General features: G+C 43.4%; 1 protein-coding gene and 1 long non-coding RNA gene across 49 annotated transcripts in view; one reads left to right on the forward strand and one right to left on the reverse strand.

Annotated features, from left to right (window-relative positions):
* The window catches only part of GTDC1 (glycosyltransferase like domain containing 1), a 182,395-nt gene extending 170,624 nt beyond the window's left edge, over positions 1-11,771 (reverse strand). For 20 of the 48 annotated variants that reach the window (XR_013953640.1, XM_080599818.1, XM_080599830.1 and 17 more), the window contains exons 1-2: positions 11,639-11,771; positions 949-1,059 (exon numbers count right to left, since the gene is read on the reverse strand). The gene's annotated coding sequence lies outside the window, so the exon portion shown is untranslated. Of the gene's footprint in view, positions 1-948; positions 1,060-1,091; positions 1,172-3,595; positions 10,906-11,049; positions 11,517-11,638 lie in introns of those variants that run through there. The other 28 variants (XM_080599805.1, XM_080599832.1, XM_080599793.1 and 25 more) reach the window with 18 other exon arrangements.
* A 76-nt stretch (positions 11,772-11,847) lies between these two features.
* Positions 11,848-17,545, forward strand: LOC308198124. Its single transcript, XR_013953644.1, has 3 exons — positions 11,848-11,934; positions 13,123-13,317; positions 15,106-17,545. It is a non-coding gene; the product is annotated as an uncharacterized lncRNA (long non-coding RNA).
* The last annotated feature ends 1,206 nt before the right edge of the window (positions 17,546-18,751 follow it).

An 18,751-nucleotide genomic window follows, 5' to 3' on the forward strand; every position in this document is an offset into this window, starting at 1 on the left:
AATAACTTTTAGCTTTGCTATACAGAGCAGGAAATAATTTCCCAGAACCCTTTGGAAAATCTGACATGCGAAATGATTCTCTAGTCAACTTGTGTATCATTAAGCTGAAAAAAACATGCATCGGATCATTTGATCATGGAAGGGAATGGAAAAGCATTGGGACCTTCAGGACAGATGGACGAACTTCAGGTCATATAAAATACTACCAAGGCTGCATTTGAAGAAAAATGTGAAAGTTCGAGAAAGCGCCCTGGGTGAAAATACTTTGCGTTGCTAAGAAACATCATCCCTGATGATGGATGAATTAAATTCTCTCTGTTACTAGAGCCAACTCCAGGCATCCCTCACTTATTAGCAGAATGTTTTCTTGTACTGGTAATTTATTTTAGCAGCTACTTACAAACAAAGAGCCCTACCATCAGTGAAACTGGGACTTCCAAACTTGGACAATTAATACTAGAGAACAGGAGAGATTTTGCATCTTGAGCAGAGTTTAATAACTACATTTTTGAAGTTTACATTTTCAAATGCAGTATTAAAACATCCATAATGCTTACAAACTTCTTTCAGGGTGGTCTGCAATGAAAGATACTGATCAACTTCCAAAACAACAATTCAATGAACAGCTACCTCAAAGAATAAAGCTCTTCAAATATTTCCGAACACTGAATATAAGTAATTCAGGTAACCAGATTTTAAACACTACTTTGAGGGAAAAGCCATATTCATTTGTGTTATGATGACACCAATGTGAAAATCAAGCACGAAGGAAATAATGCAAACCACGTGCTTTTCTCATTTGGAACGTGTCTTCATGTTTCAGCCAGTTCCTCTTTTAGTGCATTACTTACAGGCTGCTGCTTCTGCAGAACATATTCGTGAACCTACAGTATGATACCTTTCCATTTCTGAAGTATGCATTTTCTGTTGAACTCCCACAGAGCGTACCTGTTTGGGGCTGTGTAAGTGCAGTCCCCTCAGAAAGGCTCCAGCTGGAGCAGAGGAAGGCCACCTGCTCTCCTCTTCCCCCGTGCTGCAGGATGGGTCAGGGGAGCTCTCCTGGAAGGGAAAGAAAAGCAAGCACATCTCACCTGGAACAGCCTCCGAGAGCGGGACGCAACAGCAGAGGCGAAGCGCAGCAAGCAGGGAGCCCGGCGGAAGCAGGAGGGTCCTGAGATCAGAAAGCAGAAACACAGCTACTGCTTGGAGATGATGGAAAAGAGCAGATTTTTTTTTTTAACATCCCAGAGAGGTATATGCAGGATTTTACGTAACCCAGGAACAAATGCAGCTGCTGCTGAGAATAAACTGAGGGTAAAGACCCATTTTGCAAGAACGCAGTTGGCAGAGGGGTAAATAAATTAAAAAAAAAAAGTTTTATGTTGTCTGATGGCAAGACTTTATTATTATCATTATTTTTGTTAATGTCTGTTATTCTAGCTTATGTTCTAATGGAGCTCCCAAGTTAGAAGTGCCATATTTTTTGCACCACAGAGCTCAATTTAAGGAAAAAAAGGTGAACAATCCTCTAAAAACCACTCGCCGGCTCCCATCACAGCTTCCAGGTCAGAAATTACCATGCAGGTATACGGAGAGGCCGCGCACTCAGCTAGGCTGAGCACAGAGGCAATCACAGGGGCTCTCCTTCCCAAATCTGCCACCACAGAGAGGAGCTGCCATCAGAGTCAGACAAGAAGTATTTAATAACGATACCAATTTGGCTGCTCTACAGGAGAAGTGCTTCCTGTGGGCCTAATAAGGAAGAGCTTTACAATCTAAGCAGAAGCACTGGGAAGCCTCGAAGGACGCCTCATCTGCACCACTTGTACTCCTGGAAGCCCGGAAATCCTGCAGCCAGCAGGTGGGTCGTCCTGCAGCCCTCCTGGACACAGGAACTTTTTTGGAAACTTGAATGCAGAGGACAGGATAAACTGCTTCTATTCACATCACGTGTGCTGGAACGCTAGCATAAAAGCAAAATGCCTGCAGATTATGTTCCCAGCAAATAGCAAGGAAAAAAAAAGGGGGTTGAAGCAGAGATACCTCCCCCTGCCTTCTCTACATGCTTCACAAGCTAACACCGCCTTCAAATATTTACATGTTTGATCAAAGACTACTTTTTTTTAACAGTGGATCTAGTAGCCATAGAAGATGCATCTCGAGGTACTCAGACATGTAAGCACGCAGGTATGTATTTATCGAATTCATTACAGGTGAATTTCACACACCCTTCTGAAGACCCCTCTGCTGACCCAGGTGTGCAGACCACCGTAAACATTCTCACAGCTTTTTTCTTTTACCTCACTGAACATCCCCTCCCTACACACCTAGGGCTGCAGGATGCCAGGTTCTCCAGCTCCAGTCCATTCAGGACAGGACAGACACAGACACCTGAGCAAGAGCAGCCCAGGGCCCTGCAGACGATGGAGCGGCTGGGGCACACGGCCCCTCAGCCACCCCATGATCCCATCTCCAGCAATCAGGTTTGTACCAGGACTCTTACCATAATAAGCTTTTCACTTCCCCTCTTGGTCTTTGCATTGAATAATTTAGTCTTCTCTTTTCCCAAGAAATTGTAAGCATTCAAGAGTTTTTTCCAGTTGTGAAGGAAAAACGAGCACAGCCTGGGCAGGGCTGCCTTTAAAAAAAAAGGCAGTCCTACCAGCTAACCAGAGTTTGCTGTGAAACTGATAAATCATTTAAGCTGAATTCTAGAAAACAGCATTTCAGTGCAGTATTATTTAGTATTTTTGTTACTTAGATGATGATCAATATACCTGCAAAATCTTATAGCTGCCTGGGAGGGGCCGCAAGCCTTCTGCGGAGTGGTCAGAACTGAAACAAGCAGGACTAAGCAATAAAGCCTCATAACCAAACTGGGGTTTTAACCCTAAATTAGATGCAAAAAGTAAAAATTTCATTCAAATTTGCATTAACAGGAGTGTCCTATGCAAAAGATGGTAAGATGGTAAGTCAGTGCATGACTTACGTGCACTATGTTCAGGTCTGGATACAAAGGTGCAGGAAACTTAAAAGCTCCAAAGAAAAGCTAAACCATCGGGAGGAGTTAAAGGGAAATAAGCTTGCTTAGCACAAAAAAAAAGAGGGCACAAGCTTCAAAATACGGTAACAGCAGTTACAGAACTGTTGATCAGACCCCTCTGCTGCAAAACCCAGGGCAGGGGTAGGAACACAGAAGCTTAAGTGGTTAGGGGAAAAAAAGTAAGCAGAAATTTGTTACCTCTGGGGAAGGTTAAGCAACAGGTTAGGTTATGGAGGGGTCACAGTGCTCACCGGGTGTTTTTCAGACGTGGTTAAGGTGAACGTGTCAGACCCATCCGTGCGCACCTAGCTCGCTTTGTGGTGGGCGCTGTGCACTCACGCACACGGTGCAGGGCTCCGTGGCTGGCTGACCTCCTGAGATCTGAGTTCTCTTTTCTAAACGTAAAGGCTGGAGGAGTTCAGGCCCCCGCCAGGCAAAACAGCAGGTGACTTCGCTGCTCCTCAGAGCTCCGAGCAGCCTTTTGATCTCTTTTTTTCTAAGCAGCCAAGGCAGCCTGTGATTGACAATTGTCTATCACATCAAGCACGCTACCTTAAATATGAAGTACTCGGAACGATCCATGGGGGAAATAAAGGCAAAGCACTGAGAAGGCAACGGCAACTAAACCTGGAAGTCCTGTCCTCGGAAGGAAACCTCGAACTGCCCAGCTGGGCGAGGATGCTCGTCCCATCAGCATCTAGAAATACATGCAGTTACTTTTGTTTAGAGCATTAATAAAAAGAAGTACTTAATAAAGCGCTTAGGACAGAAATAAGGAGGGAAGGCTTGACGTTTCCAAGCTTATTGTCACAGCAGCATGAAAGGAAATGAGGTAGAGTCAGAGCTAATTCTCCTTATATAATTTCACAAGGAATGATTAGTTCTGCCCCAACAGTAACAGCTTTCCAGAGGGTCCTGCTTGTCGCAAAGATTGCACGCGGATGCTCGAAGTGTAGCTTCTCCGGTCTCTGCTGACAGCCAACTTAAAAGGACAACATAATACTCATTTTACTATGGAATGAAATTCACAGCGTGAACAGTAATGTCACAGCTACCATGAAGCTGTAGTCGCATGTTGGGGGCTGCGACTTTTAGAAGTTTAATCATGAAACAGACTCATGAAAAGGAACGTAGGGAGCAGCTTTCTGCTCCAGCAGCATGGTCCTTAAGGACGTCGAAGGGCAGCAGTGTAAGCTGTGTTCCCACAAAGAGACAGAATATGGCACGGAGGAGCATTCATGGCACGCACCCGTGCAGATTATTTTGTTTTAAGGCAGGTTTTCAGCCTTCCCCGTGCTGAACGCCCCTCTCGTAAGGTTGGCAGCAAAGCGCTCCGCATGCGCAGGACTGCAGAAGGTGCTGGAAGCCTCCAAGTCACCTGGGTCACTTCTGGGTGAAATACCAATTATTGGCAATTCATCCCAATAAGGCCAAAAAAAGAGAAAACCCACCTGTAAGAGCCTTAACTCGGCCCAACAGTGACCACACCACACTGACAGCGCTAACGCTCTGTGCGACCTTGTAATAGGTGTCAGTATTTTTATAAAGCACTGCAGCGTTTTCCATTTAATCCTCGAATAGACACCAGTACAAAATGCACGTTCAATTCCAAACTGCCACCGCAAATTCCAGTTTAGCTACTAGTACTTCTTTAAAAATATATATTGTTTTTAAATATATACAGATAATTATATAGTTTCTGAGGGAGAGAGAGCCTACCTTAATAAATGTAACCATCAACTAAAAACCTCAATGACTCGCTGGAACAGCATGCCAAATATTAGAAAGACTTTAAATGTGTGTATTTTGCAAGATCATTTGTTTTACAAAAGACCTACAGATTAAATACAAAGCACACTACTCATTTTAGGCACAAGAAAGACCAATTTTGTATGCCTTGCCCAAAATAATGACTAATTAGGCCAGCGCTACCCTACAGTCATTTCCATAAATCCTGCCTCCACATTTAAATCACAAGCAAAAAGAAAACTGACTTAATGATAACAAAAGCATATTTCCTCTAAAAGTTTTAAGATCAGGAGAAGAAATTGCCCTCTAAGGCCAACAAGATGATATTGTTTATCTGGAGACTTTGAATTCATCTCCAACTTCACAAGGTTTTAAGCAGAAATTTACCGTATTGCACAGCAAGCCAACAGGCAGACAAGGTGAACGGCCAACATGTCAACTGAGAAGTGTCAAAACAGAATTTCCCAGGATTACTTACTGTGCAAAGTCTTCCTAGAGCATGTTCCTTGCAAACACCTTGAGAGTAACAAGAGAATAAGATATGCACTATGTCCAACCAGTTTCTGATTTTTTTTTTCTGGAATACTTGTATGTAAAGTAAGCGTCAAGGCAAAAAGATTCACTGAAAATATGATGCTGAGCATCAGCCAAAATGAGGATCTGTACTTCATTAAAGATCTTTAAGTGACGGAAATTATGGTGCTTCTGAGAAAGCACTTGCTTAATTATATGTACCAGGGAACAGTTTTCTAAAAACCACCTTATTTTCACAAGGCAGCATGGACACTATTTGTGCTTTATTTACAAAGTAGTGAATTGGTAAATAAACCACTATGAAAACAGAATCAAGACATACGTCGTCCATAATCCAAAATGATGTAATTAATGCATAACTTTGAGGCCTTTTTTTCCAAAAAATCCGATTGAAAAGACAGGAAGATAATGTTTTCTTAGAACTGAGCCCCAAAATAGAGCTATCTTCAACTGCTCTTTCTCCCAAATATTCTGCCACTACAGTCACATACCACCACTGCTTTACCTGATCACTCCATTCCAATTTTTCAGCATTTATACACATTTATTCTTGTACATCTGCACCAAACTCTCTGATAATCTTCAAGTTCTTCCACACAAAGACTTCAAAAGAGTTCTGTTTCTCTTACATGTGTTTTATTAGGCCTTACAAAGAGGAGCCACAAGTCTCAATTCTCTGAAGGCAAAACTTCTCTTTGTCTTTTCAGATTGAGAAAAATAACCAAGAGCTACAGCGAGATCTTCATCCTTCATTCCAACACACTTGACCACTGAATCCTGCCAGTGTGAGTAATGCCCATCACGGACCATCAATTCAGTAAATCTTCCATCCCAAAGAGGAAGAAAAGACTGCATCATATTAAATCTGAATCCAACTAGTTAGGCATGAACATAAGGTGTTTTTTTTTCCCCCCAAATGACAGCTCCTAATAACGATTAGGAAAGGAATCTTGCACTCTGGATGAGTAAATCTAAAGCACAGCAATTATAAGCTACATATGCAACCACAAGACAAATGGGATTTTATTCATCAAGACCACGATCACTGAGATTTCTGTTGCCAGAGGCATGGCCAGCGTAACCTTTTTGAAGACCACTGTTGCACCCCTCGGGGGAAAACATTCCCCCCATAGCTACGGCAGTATCATGCTTCTAGCACTGAGCTTCATCAACACGGTAACCCGTTGCACAGAACAGCATCTGAAATAATCCTGGAATAAAGGTGAAAAACAGCACATAAAACCACAGTGGTGCATTCTTGGATAGACAATACTTGAATGTGTGTTCAGATGCAAAATTTAATAAATTCCTCTTTTCTGTTTTCCAACCATACACTAATTCTTTAACAATTTTTGTAACGATTCAGCAAAACTAAGACATGGAGATGCTATTAGATCTAGTTGTATCTGAACTGCCAATGACAGAAGTTCTGCTCATCACATCCATATTAATTTTCACATTTATAGTTGATATGTATAAATGTGCACATATCTAAATCCAAGTTTCTTCTATAGCATTAGCTTACCTTGGGATTTAGAAGTCTCAACTGTTTGTGTTCTTTCTGTGCCCTAACCCTAAGAAGTGAAAATTCTGGGGAACAAACCAAACCACGTTCAGTGGCTGGCCTTGCCTGTTTTCCTCCAAGGCCCGCATTTTGACATTAATTTCACATATTCCTTTGTTAATTTTAGATATTGCTTCAGTTCTCACTCAGACATCAAAAGAGCTGCACATACCCAAAACACCAGCGACCTGAAGTAATGGTTTCCCTACTTACTGTCATTTATAAATTGAACTGTGATTACTTGCCTACAGCAAACACTGCAGCTCAACAGCAGAACATCTACACATACTCCCATATATACGGCCCAGGATTTATGGCAACAGACTGCTTGAAGATGTGGTTCTCAGATTTCGATTTCATATTCTCTGTCTGGTGCTTCACACATTTAATTTTACTTTCACATCCAACGAGCAGCAGCATGGACAGGTGTATGTTAAAGCCATACCATGCCACGCACCCTTCCAGCACCAAGGCACAGCGCCGTCCCTGCTAACGGTGCCACGGCTGGGGCAGGCAGCTCTCAGGAGCCCCCTCAACTCTTCTGCTGCCCAAAATCCAGAAGATTTTCCTGCTTTACAAACTCAGTAGAGGACGTTTCTCACATACAAATGGAGAAAAACCAACCCTGGTAGCTAGTGTGCTCCTAAAATACAGCGGGCTGCTGCATGGCTTCCTAAGAACCTGGCACATATATCTAGAGTTTGTTCTCCACTTTTTTTGTTTTAAACTTGCAGTATTACTAAGTTATCCAACTAATCTAAAATGAACGAGATACCTGCTCCTTCCAAGTTTTCAGATCACTTGGTTCTGTTACTTCTCTCACTACATAATGGCTCACGATCAGCCGTATGCATAAACACTCAATAGACCAGACAACATTAAGGCCCCATTATTTATACTAATATCATCAGAATCTAACCTCAGAATATTTTCTCAGAGTATTTTGTCACAACAGAACAGAACTCTGTTCACACAGGAATAAACATTTGCATTTAACAGGCAAGTTCCTCCTGAACACATAATTTGGGACCCCATAGAAACAGCAGTTCTTGAACTCAATTATTTAACCTGTTGAGAACTCAAGTCTTTGGACAAGACCTCCTCTTTGCAACTGGAAGAGATGAGACACGAGAATATTCCACATTAAATATTTGCTCATCAACTGCTGCAACAGCAAGGCCTTATCTCAACTGATCTCCCAAGCTGGACTATGGAGCACTGTGTTGTGTAAACATACTCTTATCTTGCAAAGCCAAACAATGCTGTGTATGAGTCTTTTTCTGTTGTTTTTAATAATTTACATTCCAGGTGCATGCAGCAACAGTAAGGAATTTAAAGACAGCAAATGCTGCTAAAGCCATCCCTACATCAGGAAGAGCTTGGTGTGACCACAACTTACTGCAGCTGTTCAGCTCCTGCAGGCTCCATGAGCCCCAGGTGAAACCAAGTACATTGGTCAAGAGCTGTTTTGATGGGGGAAAATGTCTACCTAGATATTTTGCCCATGCAGGGTTTCGTTCAGGGACTGTAAACCCTCACAGCTCTGATAAAAGTTATAGAATAACAGAAATCCACGGTGTAGATAGGGCCAGAGGCCCAAAGAGCTCAATGTACTTGGCTCTTCTTTTAGCTACAGTCAACGTAGCTACTACAACAGCAGCCGTAGAGTGAAGAAAACATTTATAACAAGCTAAAACAGGAACTTTTTTGTTTTCATATTCTCAAATTTTATTGAGCAGAAATGTTTGAGGATAGTTTATTACTTTTACCGGCCACTCTAGAATGGGCCTACAGCCAAACAGGTCTTTGAAATATGTCTCTATTTTGGTTTTAAAACAACTTTAAGGAAGTTGTATAACTTTTACACTGGAGTCTAAGTGACTGAGCAGCATAAATGACGTGTTTCAGCTGCACCTTAGGTACTCGGGAAGCTCTAAGCATGACAACACAACAGTGCCAGTTGCAGTTGGTAGTGCGAGGAGATGCGCAGAGATAGTTACAGCCACTTGGACCTGGGGTCGCAGCCTGCCGACTGACACGGCCACAGCAGTGTCTGCAGAGCGCATCAGATGCCAAGCCTGCTGAACTCAGCTTTGTGTCGGCTTCAGACTCTTGGTCACTACTTACTTACATGTTAACCTCACCCCTTACCTCTTGCTCATTATTTTCTTCTCCGAAACTTTGATGCGACTGTTTTTCCTTTCCGTCCAGCTCACTCATTCCCAACACTTCCCTAAGACACTGCAATTAAGGAGATGTTTCCTCACATCACATTAAGACAAGAACAATCTGCCAATAGTTTGTGTCATTCTTGCCTCTCCAGGGCTTTACTGCGCCACTTTAAAGGCAATAATTGACAACAGCCATAAAAACACTACTGAGTTAGAGTTCAAACTGTGCGTCTATCAGCAGAGGGATGAATTTCGTACTGTGTCTGTAAAGCACCAATGTCTTGAGCTGGACAGTGGGGCTGTGCCCTGCATTCTACCATTTCTCTCTACCGGCCAACCGAAACTTAGCCGAAACTGACAAACTGTTCAGGAAGTTTGTAAAGACTGAGCTATGACAGTAGGGAGAGTGATCCTCACCTTTTTCACACGCTGTATGCACATAAAAAAATTATTTAAAAAATCTGTCCTTAATTGATTTATCTGATCGAGGTTCATAGCTTTTAAACTTATGTCAGTAAGCACTCTTCTGATGCATTTTAACTCTGCCTGGACTTCTTAGAAGTGGAAAAAAAAAGATGAAGCAAGAAGAATACACTCTGCATTAGGTCTTGAAAGCTCCAATTAAAATTCAATATTGTACTTTGTATGGAGGCTCTTTACATGAAAACCCTGTCATGGTTAAGATTTAAGGTTAACCAGGTTAATAGAGTCCAATAAAATAGCTCTATTTAATTATGCCAAACCATTGTTATAAGCCACACTAAAATCCTCTACTCATCTTTACCTGACTATTGTGCTAAACTGTGAATCACGGTAATGCACATCTAATTCTCAGGAACCAGAAAATCCTACCACAAAGCAAGCCTCTCCTACAGGAGCTGCTCCTCTTTCAAACTCTTGCCCCCTACTTCTTGGAAAAAAAAAAGGGGGGGGGGAGTGCATGCATTTGCACCTCAAGTGGTTTCTTTCCCCCAGCCTGCTACTCCAATCATCACACAGTCATGTGTTAAAAGATTTGTGCAGACCTGCCAAGTCTCATTCGTCTGAGACACACTTTCCCAAAGTTGGGATCCGTTCGCAAAGTGCATTTAAGCAGCTCCTCTGCTATGAGGTGTTCTGTCACATGACGTTTTTAAGCCTGAAAGGAAAAAAAAAAGTCCTAAAATCTACACATTTTGCACAACTGAGGTCTATTTTTTTTTGCCTTGTTCTGTAAAGCGTGACACTAGGTCACTGTAAAGTGAGTAGGTCACTCCTGACGGTTTTCGGTCTGTAACTAGTTTTACGTATTAATGTTTTAATGGCGTTATAGTGACACCGGGATTGAAACTGGGTTCAAGCTTCGCAGCGCGCTCCACGCAGGCTTACAAAAATGAGACAGTCCCTTCTTTGCACCGTATTTTTTAAAGAAAAAAAAAAAAACGTGTGTATCAGGGCACAACACCCCCAGAAGCGCTCCCTGAACCGGGGCAGGGCTCGCACAGCGCCGGGACCCCGCAGCCCTGAGGGCCGGGCCCACGCCGGGCGCCCCGCGGCTCCCTCACAGCCCCGGCCCGGGCAGGCAGCTGCAGGCGGCCATGTTAGGGCCGCCGGGGAGGCGGCACCCCACGGCACCTCCACACACAGACAGGCACACGGACGGACAGGCACACAGGCATAGAGACACACAGGCAGCCCCTCCTGCCCGGCCGGGCCGCTCCCGCTGCCCCTCTCCGGAGCCATCTTAGGGGCCCCCGGCAGCGCCACCCGCGCGGCCGCGCAGCCATGTCAGGCGGCCCGGCCGCCTCTCCTCCCTCTTTCCCTTCTTCCACCCTCCCTCCCTCCCTCCTTCCCCCCTCGGAGCCGGCTCCGGGGCCGGGCCCCCCGCTCCTCCCGCGGCCCCTGCCGGCCCTCTGTTCCCCCGGCCGCAGGCGCCGGGCCGAGCGCCCGCCCCGCCGCGCTGACCCCTTCCCTCCCGCCCGCCTCGCTCGGGCGGCCCCGCTGCTTACCCCACCCCGAGGGAGCTCACCTCCTCCTCCTTCTCCTCCTCCTCGCTGCCGCCTGGAGACCGCCGGCCCCGCCGCCGTGCCGGCCCCTCCCTCGCAGCAAAGCCGGCCTCCCCCTGCCGCCCGCCGGGCCCCCTCCTTCCTCCGCCCGGGGCCGCCGCCGCCATCGCCCGGGGCAGCCCCGGCGGCTGAGGGGGAGCCGCTCCGGGCGGGGGTTTGGGACGGAGCCGGCGCGGTGCTGGGGGAACAGCCCCGTTCCCCCCTCGTCCTGACCGCCTCCGGGGCTCCCCGCATGTGCCGCCGCGGTCCTGCCCGCGCCCCGAAACGGGCTGCTGGGGTTGGGGGCAGAAGGCAGGGTGCAGGGGGACACGGGGAGAGCGTGAGGGAAGTAGCGGTCACACGGCCAGCAGCAGGGCCCTTCGGCCGCGTGGGATGCGGGGATGGGTGGGGGAAACAGCAAGGGATTGCAGCTGAGGGGGGTAGAATGGTGGAGTCATTAAGGTTGGGAAAGACCTCCAAGATCATCTGGTCCAACCATCCCCCTACCACCAGGGCCACCCCCTAAACCGTGTCCCTAAGCACCCCGTCTGACCTTTCAAAGAGAGGGGAAAACCGCAAGGATGCTCTCGTGGCGGAAGCACAAGGAACAAACAGAAAATGAGGCACCTTATCAGTTATATATGAGTAAAAGGTGTGTGTTGTTTTCCATCATTGATCAACTCTTTTCAGGTGTCGAAACTCCGCTGGGATAGCGGGCAGGTGTTACCGTTACATCCTGTTTTGTAAACCCTGTTCTCTGGCCAAAATGAATAACAAGCCTCTCAAGCAAAACTTTTCGCAGAAGGAATGTTTGTCACGCTGAGTCAGTTGAGCATGGTGTTATCTTTGGTATGTAGACGTAAACTTTTTAATAGGAAGTCAAAATGAGTAACATCTAATAGACTGATAAAGCAAAATTTCCAAAGAGTACAACTGTGAGAAAAGTCAAGAACAGCAGCTTGAGGGATTATATTTTTTCCTACATGTGCTAATCAGTTACTATAAAAGTGATGAGAAGGCTGATTTGCATGAGAAATACCCTTGCAATAAGAAGCATTTTGTTTCACAATTTTCTAGGTTCAAAACGCCTAATAAAGTTACTTTTCAATAGTTTTCCACTCTTCATCCACCTCTGAAATTCCTGAGAAATTCCTGATAACTATCAAGCTGTGGAAAGGCCAAAATACTTTTTTTTTTTTTAACTAGGCAGAAATTGTAAGATCTGAAAAGCTTTTAATATTTTTCACCCAGATTATAAATATTTTTGTAAATAAAAGGCTTCATCTTTCAGCTATTGTCACACAGAGTGAGAAATGAGGAGAACTCCAGTCCAGCCGAATGATTTGTCCCCAGCATGTGCTGGAACGCAGACAAACAGGATGTTTTATCCCCAATTTATGGATAGAAAAATTGAGGCGAGGAAGTGGAGGCATTCATTTTTAAAGTGTAGAAGTGCTAATTTGTAAGCAGGCAATTTAGGCTTGATTTTTTTTTTCCCTTTTTTTTTTCTAGGAAAAGCACCGTGTATATACAGTTCCCATTGAAATTAAACTTTAGGCACCCAAGCAGAAAGACTTTGGCCATACTCTTTCGGGGTCCCGCAGCCCTAATCCCATGTTCTAATTGGCGAGTAATCTGTGGACAGATATTGTAACAGTTCCTTTAGAATATTTTTCTACTTCTCACTCATTTGCATACTAATGGCATAAAAATAGGCACTTCCTGCCAGTAATTAGTTGGAGCCCAGAATTTAAAGAAAGAAAAAGACCACAGCATTATGGTAGACGGATGGTACTGAGGAAGCTGCAAAAAAGAGTCACTTCTCTTGCGCTCAGAGAGTGCCTTTAATTTAGAGTTCAAGGCTGGCAACTCCGTTACCTCTGTGTGACAGGGATTAACTGTTTGCTTGGCCTAATAACTTTGCCTCTAATGAGCCCCTCAGTAACTTTTTTCAGCGCAAATCACTCTATCTGTCCTACACCCAGTCTTGCCTCTGTAAAGGTTTTTCTTTTTTTTTTTTTTTTTCCTTTTTCCCAGCAAGAATAATGCTCGCAGTGAAGCCTGCACCGTGAGCGCTGTTGCGTGTGAAGCACCACCGCTCAGACCAGCACCGCGGCTACTCGAGCGGTTTTGACCTAATGAGGCACTGCGCAACTCATAACCGTGCGAAGCCATACGAAGCTCTAGGTTCAGTTGCTTTAAAACAGGCTGTTAAGCGCTGGAGAGCTTCAGGTATTTATACCGCATTATATATGTGTATAATTTCTCACATGGAGATGACAGACTTGAGTACAGACCAGGTTGGTGATGGATAGACATTTTCACCATATGGTAGCAACATAGGTAGCTTTTCTTTAACGTGTGAGAGTTCTCAGTCAAATACGTAGTGGAAGAGTTTTCTACGTTGCAGAAATTTCTCCACGGCTGCTTTACTGGTGGTGTGTCTAGGAAGGTGAAATATGGAAGCGTGGAGTTACCCATCCAACCCTGAGAAACGGCGATAACTTCGATGAGACAGGGAAAGTTTATTTTCCTACTTCCATTCCCCCAACTTCTCTGGAGATAAATATTATAGATTAAATTCTCCAGGGCTATCGAGCTGACACCTTCAGTGAAGAATTAAATAGAGAAACTCTTCCCGTGGTATTACTTACAAGAAATTTCAGCAATTACTGTTTGCTGTCTACGATCGGACAATACTGATCTCCAGTGATGCAATTTAAAAGCTCATGAGATGAAGCTACAGTTAATTACATACCTTTAACTTATTTACCTATTTCAATAGCAAGGTAATTACTATTGTATTAATCTTTCTAATATATTGACTGTAACTATTAGTTTCTTTACGGCTGCTGCTCTCAAAGAACTGTGGGATAAACCCGGTGAATGAGCTCTGTACTGGTAAAAGTTACGACCTGCACTGCAGCTGAAAACGTTTGGTCCGCTTAGTGGGATCCAGAATGAAAGCTAGGCAGTGAGACCCTGTAGGGAATGCCTCTCCTCTTTGCAGACGTGAAATACTGACCTCAGATTATATCAATGCAATCTTTGCATCACCATAGCTCTGTTCACCCAAGCAGTTGTGAGGGAGTGGCAATGGCAGACAACTGGGTGACTCTTTATGTGACCTGTGACAGCGCATGAGAGACTGTAATATGGACAGCGACTGAGTCAAGGCTGTGGGAAGGCTCCTTCATCCCTCCCAGTTTCACCATGTAAAAGCCTTTTCTGAGGACAGCCTTTTATAGCTGTTGCTTCTCTGAGTGAGCTACATTGTGCATCGTTGCCTAATGGGTAAAGCGCTTTGCAAAGAAGTGGGAGATTTCAGTTGAAAATCATTCTCCACTCGGTAGGAATCAAAATAGTGTCTCCCTGTCTAGTGACTGGCCGTTCTGCCTGGGTCAAGAGGTGGACAAAAGAGGGAAACTTTCACGCAGACTGAAGCTGAGCTAGCGAAAATAAGCCTCAATCTACACCACGGTGCTTAGGGCGCTCAGGAGGGAGTATGCCTTCGATTTCAGACTCCACTAGAAAAGTCTTTTCCACCTTTCTTACACCTTTTAATTTCGTTTTCCCTGTATCCATCCCACTTTGTTGCTAATCTGAATGTCAAGTGTGTATGAAGCTCTGTATACTACATTGTGCTGAACTAACAAATGAAATTGTGTCACATGCTTCTTATCTTTAAAAGCAAACCTTGCAAAGCTTGTATCCACTCTGCCAGCAGAGCTATATTACCAGAAAGTATTTTCTTGAAAACTTTGAGACTCTAGCTTATTAAAACAGATCCTTAGGATGACTGGGTCTATTCCATTAGTAGATTTATAAAGTGTACAGACTGGGTAAACAACAGTGACAGCTTGGGGAAGTGTATGCACCTGTTTATTAAAAAGACGTTAACAAGGGCAAATCTAAAATAAGAACATGTACCACAACCCAATTTTCAGCAAATTTTTATGCATGCCTACACTTAAGGTTACCAATGTTATTGGCAATTTCTCTCTCTCTTTTCTTTCTCAGGAGTACACAGCAACTGATGAGCATGGAGCATCTGTGGCAAAGGAAAAAAACACCGTCTTCAAATTTTGAGGAGCAAACATGACCCTTTCTGTTTCTACTGCTTCCCACCCACATTGAGTTAGTGTGAGAGAAGGAGAAAATCGAGAAAAGCAGAGATTTTCTTTGCATGGGAGGACTGAAGAATGTATTGTTTTCTCAATCACAAGCAAGCACTTTCATCACCACTTTTGCTCTACATTCTAAGTGACAGAGAGTTTTTTTATATTTTACTTGTATAACTTAGAAGGGGTCATATTTGTAAAAGTCCCTCCGCAGAAGTGAGTCTTCTCTTTGGCTGTATGCAAATGCTACAGCACACATGCAGTTTGTAATTTGCCGATAGGTATAAGCATATGCAAAATGGAGATTAAATGTGTATATGCAAGTTTGCAAAATTAATCAACCACGAATGTACAGAACTACAAATGCTTTCTGAAATTTGGCTCCAAAAAGATTTATGAATTAGCCTCCTATAGAAGCTTTCACTCATGGATGCCAAATATATTCCATTTTTATTATCAATTAATAATTTATAAGGTTTACATGGCACTATTCACCCAGAATAGCATTTTAAAAATATATCCCAATCTTGTAAGGACCTGTTGGTACTTATGCCTATTCACAATTGCTTTAGCAGTGCTTTTTATGAGTATAAGATGCTGCCAGCCTGGAGCCCTTCCAGGATTAGATCTTAATCCCCAAAGATATGTAAGTGCTACCACCTCCTTTTTTCAGACTGAAAACTGGGAGGCGCATGGGTAAATGCATGCAAGTTTACACATAGTCAATAATGGACGAAGCAATCAAAATTGGCTCCAAACTTGTGAAGTGTATTTAAGAACAGTTAATTTCCCTTCCTGTAGTCCCCTTTGTGTCAGTAGTTGATCTGAATGTTAGCAGCAGAAAAATCGAAGCCTGACTGCAAGTCTTGTATTTCAGTGTATAAGCAGATGAGCTAGCAGCGTACATACCAAAACCACATTTGATTCTTTCTGTTGTCATAAATCGAAGCAAAAGGTGTTTAGATGATTCTCACAATGTAAGAGGCAAAAAAAACCCACACTGTTTCACTTCAACATACCTTTCACTAGAGCTGGGTGCAATAGGATGTGATTATTTTCAGAACATTAAAAATATCTGCTATCTTCCTCCCATGCTAGGTAGAATAGTAGCCTGATGTCTTTTTGCTTTGTAATTTTTTTAAATGAAAAATTCTGATTTAACCAAACCTCTTCAGAAGGAAGCTGGCTGATATTATCTTACTTCCCTCTTTTCTTATTGTGGAATTGTTGAGAGAATGCCAGTTGTTGCTACTTGTCATCACAACTTTCTAGTCCATAATATTGCTTGTTAAAGACAATAAATATTAATCAGAAGACTGCTTAAAAACTGACCAGCATGCAGAATCCAAATGCGTAGGTAATCACACAATGACAATATAAATCTAGTTGTTCATTCATTACTTAATTGCAAACACACACATAACGCAAATCATGCCTTATGAAAAACAATTCTACTGTATTTGACTTCTCAATATTTATTCAGCAAAAGTTTTACAGATTTTTTTATTTCTCAGATACTAAACTATAAGTGAATGAACACCTCTGTCGTTCAGGCAATTGCAGCAAGAGTCTGACACACGGTATTGTCAAAAGTAGGAAAACTGGGCACTGCAGTATGAAATGAAATGCCAAGGCTGATGACTGCTAAGATACTTCTGACTCCGCACAGAAGGCCTATTTTGTCCCACATGCGTGGTGTTAAAAGACTGCAAGGTGCTGTGCTTGCCTTTGAACTGGGTTAATGGATCCTGAGGACAGTCCTCCCAGCAACAGCCCGTACTGAGGGATCTGCACAGGTTTCACAGCTGCACAGTGCTGAGTTGCTCTGCTAGGCATGAGCTAATGTACGGTTGATTTCTCTCTGGGGGGCACTTTGATTCGGGGTTTCAGAGGGGACTCTTTCAGTATTCCTAATGATGTTTTTGGCTACGAAGCCTGGCAACGTTACAGCGTTGTTGTGGACTCTGTACAACTGAAACCAAAGAAATGTAGCCTCAAGAGCTGCAGCAAAAGGCTTCATGCCACGGCTGCCCAGTACTCGAAAAGGCAAAGGTGTAAGTACACACACACAAAAAAAAATAAAATAATAAAAAAAAATCAAGCTCTGCAAGCAGAGTAACAAAGCTGTTTGCTAGTATGGACAAAAGCTGCAGGAAAAAAAAAAAAGTGAAGAGGAAATGGGCTGTATTACTGTGAGTTGGCACAGAAATGAAATACCAGGGTGCAATTTATGTATAGTAATTGTTCACGAAGCATTCTTTTGGTTTTGATAGTGACTCATTGTGTTCTTTGTGACCTTTGATGTACAGGATGGGCTGCTAGAAGACAGAGGAAGCCACAGTAAGAATATAAAACTTTATTAACTTAAGATTTTGTTTTGTTTTGTGTTGTTTTATTGCTTGCTGATCATAGGTGATATCTCTGTAAAAGACTGCCAGGGTAATTTACCTTGAGTCCTCTTGGTTTTTGACTTCCCGACCAGGCTTTTGCAGTTAAAAAACAGCTTTGATGGAGCTGAAAAATAGCTTTGGTTTTAAAGAGGAAATTTGTTAAACAATTGGTTGCTGACGTTGATTACTGAGTTCTGAAAAATAAGATAACTGATTGAAATACTACTGTGGTGGTAGCCCAGGTAATGAGCAGTGATAGGCAGAGCACAGGACAGATGAAAAATTTATTGGGAGGATATTCTTCTGAGTGAATATTTTATGTGTTAAAAAAATTACAAAAAAAGCCTTCCTTACAGTCATCAGGGTTGACACAACAGACTCTTCAGCGCTGTTAAGTTCCATTATGTAAATCCATACTGATGCAAGCCAGACACTGTCAAGTTTGATACGCCCCAAATTTGACCTAATTAGCCATTTGGTTGTTACTTTTTTCAAAGCCTGTGCAACTCGGCTCAGTTCAGGATATAGATGCTAATTGAACGCATAACCTACAGGTGTTAAAGAATTCCTACAAAAGAAGGTCTGTCCTATTAGGAATGCAAGTCAAGGCTCAGGGTCATCAGTTCGGCTGGTGCGGATGGGAATATTAATCCCATCTCCTGCTCTCTCCACATCACTGTTTTATTTCCAGGAGTGAAATTCAAATCCAGAATAGATCAATGCAATCTAATAGATATTTGCCAGCTGAAGCCACTCCAGCTTCGGTTGGTTTGATGGGGAAGGAACGCTTCCTACCACTTCTGAAAAGCTCAGACTATGTGTAGCAAAGCCTCAAATGGCTCACCCTACCCCACAGCAACAAACGTACTCCTGTGCAATCACAGCTGAATTTCCTCTTGAATTCTCTTTTCTTTCACCCACCATCCCTCATACAACTCGCTCGTTGTATGTGACTGCCACTGCCCTGCTTGCTCCAGGTTTACCTTTCAAGCTTCGTGTCTCTGTGCAAGTGTCCACAAGCTTATCTCCTTTACATTCAGGTCCTCCTCCTACCCAGATCGGCCATTTGACAAGCAGCAATACGAAAACCACTTCTCATGACTACACCTTGGCCCAGATGCCTTCATGTAAATACTCTCTCTATCTCTTTTGCCA

This window comes from Anser brachyrhynchus (genome assembly GCF_964034855.1).
Source record: "Anser brachyrhynchus genome assembly, chromosome: 7".
Lineage (NCBI taxonomy): Eukaryota > Metazoa > Chordata > Aves > Anseriformes > Anatidae > Anser > Anser brachyrhynchus.